Below are 5,065 nucleotides of genomic sequence, written 5' to 3' on the forward strand. Positions count from 1 at the left end.
ATGTTTTGAACGTTTTTCGTAAAAGTGTCTTAAGACGCTCCGTAGTAGCGCTTTACGTAAAGGCTCCCATAGAAAGGTTTGTCATTTTACTATACTAACGTTATAACTGTCCGGCTTTTCTTCTTTTTTCACGTTCAAAGCAAAAGGAAGACGTCATCATGTAGCGTAAAAATGCAAGGTGTATTGTAAAAGGTAAAATTTTATGGTGTAGGTGTTGCGTAAAATTTCACTTTAGCCCAAGCTTTGTGAGATCTACCTCTCGAAACTAAAAGGTAGAGGATTACTTTAGGGTTTAGCTCACGAGTCGACAGGCGCACTGAACCATCAGGAACAGACACTTCTTGATTGGAAGGAAATACGGTAGTTAGTTAGCTTACTAGCTTACCGGACAGTTAGGGTGTCCGTCCACCCCCTGTATAAAGAGTGACGAGACGATGTCGCACCTATTTTGTCACGTGCCCCCAGTCCTAAGACACGTGTACTCTTCTTGTGGAAAAAATTGTTGAGAGTTTTGCTGACTTTCTTCTCTCTCACTGAATTTGGATATGTGCCTCCAGTCCCGTGACATGTATTTCTATCTTGTGGACATCCGGCTCGAATGTCGAAATATTTAGGCTCAAATGCCGAAACATTTAGGCTCAAATGCCAATACATTTAGGCTCGAATGCCGAAACATTTAGGCTCGAATGCCAATAACACCATTATTCATATTTTTACTTTGTTAAAGTCAAGATAAAGTTTCAATGACATATCGAGGGACTTTAGACCAACGATGACATGATTGAGAGGGAATCATCCCCTTTACTCCTTTTTTAAACCGATCTCTTCTCTTAACTTGACATCACTCATAAAACCTTTACTTATAAAAGTGTTCTACAAATGAAAAGGATCAATCTATATTCTTTAGCAAGTTCAGACTAGAGATAACTTTTTCCAGCCTTAATAGCTACTTGTTTCAAACACTTAGCGAACCAAGGATCGTTTTGACATCCTTAACATTTCTGAAAGATTTTCTATTCTTAGGGAACTTCACAGAATTAGTCTCGGATTTATTTCCTTGACTACTTTGATCATCGTCTATTCTAGACTTGATCAAATTAGGGGCTAACTGTAGACACCTACTTTTGGCCTCTTTTCCCGAAAAGGAGTGCGTTGATGTTACAAAAATCCGTCCTTCATGCTAGATAAAAGTTGAAGTGTTTATGTACTTTGAAAAGAATTATGAAGTAAGTTAAACCCATATTTGATACCAATTTATCTTAGAGCCTTGTCCGATTACTAATTAGGCCTAAAACATATTCATACATGTTTAAAATTTATTAATAACGGACCCAAATGCGTCAAATGCAATGATTGGATCCAATGAAACCTACATTGTTGAAAAACTAAGCAAAATAGATGAATAAACATCAAAATCTTGTAAAATGAATATAAAAATGGATAGCCCTTTCAAAGAGATTTCCAACGGCGTATTATAAGCCAAATTCTAAGCTATGACGAAGAAGTTATGATCAATACACTAAATCGGGCCTTAAAACCAACAACCTTGCACTCCAACGGCTATATCTTTTGATCCGCTTTAGATTTTAACCTAATTCTAAAGGCATAAGACAGTAGACATCCAGAGCTTTCCAATTATAACTTACACTCCTAAATCTGACTTTGAAATCATAATCTATGAAAGTTTTAAAAACGCAATTTTTTATAAGGCAAACCGCAAACAAGCGCAAATCAATAAGTTGCCCGCGCCTGGCGCGAGCGACTCATTGAGATGCGCGCGACACCCATCTTGACTAAGAGAGTTGCACGCGCCACCTGAATTCGCGGCTCTTATACCCTAAACCTAGATTACTACGCCTACACACAGAAAAATCAGAATACTAAACCCTGAGTTCTGAAAACCTTAATCTCTCTCAAACCTTCTTACTATCATAATACTTTTCCCTCTTTCTACCCAACTACTCTTCAACTCTAATCCGTCCATTAAAGCTCTTGAAGGTACGAAGAAGAAAGAAAGTCCATAAACGCATAAGACGGAGATTTAGCATAAAAGAAAACGGTTAGTTTCCTGAGCACTTAGATAAATCACTTTTCTTTTATTGTTTAAATAACTTTAATTGATTAATTATTGTTGTTTGATCACTTTAAACAAAATTTTAATTTATTAATTCATGTAGTACTCTTTCCTTAATCAAGACTATAATTTGAATAATTAATTGTTGTTTTATCACTTAAGAGAAGGCGAATATTGTTTATTTATTGTTCTTTCACGAATATTGATTAAACAAGAATAACGACTGTTGCAACTTAATTCCTACGTGATTAATGCGTGTAAATAAAATAAACTAACTTACTTTTAGGTATCGCGTTGCATATATTGTTTGGTGATGAAATTGTGAAAAAGGAAGAGCTAGTAGAGGCCGCACTTGGGCTAGAATAGCGATTCCTCCCTAAAAGGAACGTTATTTTAGTACCCTTGCTACCGAAATCATTTCTGGTTTATGTAGACCAATTTGGGCATGGGTAAACTTACGATTCGTGCAAATTATCCCATGAAATCCACATGAGAGAAAGGAATGAACGAGGTTTATGAGTTTTCCTAAAACTCATTGGCGACTCCCTACTTGTTCCTTATAAAAACGCGTGATGACAAGATCAATTCTAATTCAAGGTCCCCCAAACAGTTCAAGAATTCAAATCCTAATACATCCTAACAAGTGTAAAGTCCTAGGATTCTAAAGGGCCAATGGGCATCTAAGGAGAAGATCCCCTAAGATGGGAACACCCTCTTTACACTTACCTCCGTTTTTTATTACTTGACAAGTATTCCTTTTTAGGAGGTTTTTTTTAGTTAACAAATTTCCTTTTTTGGTAAGTTTTATACCTTGCTTTTTAAGAGTACCCAACTTGCTTTATCTTTCTCTCTCACTTTCTCTCCCTTCTTTAATACGTGTTCCTAAATTGAACGTTTCAACTGAATAGAAATGGAGGAAGTATATTTCTCCGGCCACCCACCCCATCACATAGACCAATTTTCTATACTCGGCGGAGAGAGAAACATATGAATTAAAGGCTTAAACCAAACATAAACCGAATTATAGAGAATTAAATTAAGTTTACGTGCTGAGATTGGGGTAAAATTGAGAAATATGAAATATTAATATTAAACAAAAAGTAAAAAAAAATACTACACCCCTTAGCTCACCCTGACCCTTCTCTAATTCACCAGCAACTAGTCGGTCTGGATTTTAGAGAGAATCCGAACTCCTAAAGTAAGCCTTTAACCTATCGATGTAATTGTTGTAAAAATCGACAATTGAAAATCTATAGGCAGGAAGATTGTCTACAGCAAAAACTCCCGTTATGTCGACACATTATTATTCTATCATAAATCCCACTAATCATCAGTTCTTATTTTTGGCATTGTAGAGCACCGTAGAACGTCGGTTCGCTGAGAGCTCAATACTTTTTACAAACATAGAGCACCCAGAAGGTGTAAGGAGGAGTACCCATTTGCATAGGTGCTGGCAGCTCAATTTGAGACTGTACATGTAGCAGCCCAAGAAACAAAAGTGTGAAGCATGTGACTGCCATCTTCATGTAGTGAAATTAATGTGCTTGCATCTGTATGTACGGTTGAATCTCCACCAAACATCCGAGCCCCTGGTTTCTCTTTGAATCATACCATATCACTAAGAGTCTACCTAAATGTAACGAGGAGTAAATGCTACGTGCCTCGTAATTCGTTCCCATCTAAGACAATAAGCCAAAACGAAGCACAAAGTAAAGTAAAATACTACAGGTTATGGAAACCTGCAGACCTAAAGTGTAATGACTCATGTTGCTGGGGTAAGGGGAATAACAAGAGTCTAGTCGGGGGATCTTTCCCAATATACGAGCCTTTTCTTTTTCTTTTGATAGCATCTAGTAACTGCAATCACATACCCATCTCAGTTTGTATTTTAAAATAAAATTAATTAATCAAAACATAAACAAATCTACAGGATGGTATTCACAAAAAATGGACGGCTGCAGTACAATTTACCAGTTTTAAAGTCTTTGCATAACATATCTATTCACCAAAAACCAAAGCAAGTAGAATATACAAAATAGTCCGCTACGGTTCAAATTCAATGATTATAAATCGACATATTCAAAACAAAAACACACACGATACATTATATGTATTATCTGAACCACATAGGTAATCTGCAAAGGCTATAAAGGTCCATACCTATTGGGTAATAAACTAAATGGTTGGTGTCTGCACCATACAAGAAATTACCAAAGGCAACATAGGCTTAATCCAAAAGCAAACACAACATAAGAAAATAAAGTCTCGTGTGTTATAAGCCAAACAAAATTTAAATTACCATACCTGTAGGGAATATTTCAAGCGTTAATCCCCTAGCTTAAACCCCACTGTGATTATACACTATAGTACAGAGGCGTCCAAAAGGTAAGAAGATACAGAAAAAGAGTCGCCAACAAGTTTTTTTAGGAACTTGTAAACCGTTCACGAGGTGAAGGTTACACCCCTTACCGATCCAAGAGATCGTCAACTCTATAAGGTCTTGAACTAAATAGGGTTCAAGGATGAAGGTACAAATCCAACCTAAAAGAGATTGAACCTGCCCTAATAATAGGCCTCTACTTTATTCTGATCGTATTCATGTGCGCTTTCTGACTAACATACAATCAATAGGTTTAACCCTAAACCTGTTTATCTATGTTGGTTAATTATTAATGCACAAATAAAACTATTGTTGACGATCACTTGAATTATAATCATATTAACCCTAAACAAGATTATTAATTATCTTATTAAGCGTGATTACAAGTACAAATTCCCTTTAAACATACATAAAAGGTGTGATCAAGCAATAACAATAAATATCATTAAGAAACATAATAATAATCATAAAAATAATCATAATATTCATGTTAAAGCATAATATTAATAGCAAGATCCTAGGCATGATACTAACAAGATTAATAACAAACACTAGCATGTCACTAGGCATTAAAAATCAAATCTTTAACCCTAACATGATACTAACAATCA

Source organism: Chenopodium quinoa, unplaced genomic scaffold (assembly GCF_001683475.1).
Source record: "Chenopodium quinoa cultivar QQ74 unplaced genomic scaffold, ASM168347v1, whole genome shotgun sequence".
NCBI lineage: Eukaryota > Viridiplantae > Streptophyta > Magnoliopsida > Caryophyllales > Amaranthaceae > Chenopodium > Chenopodium quinoa.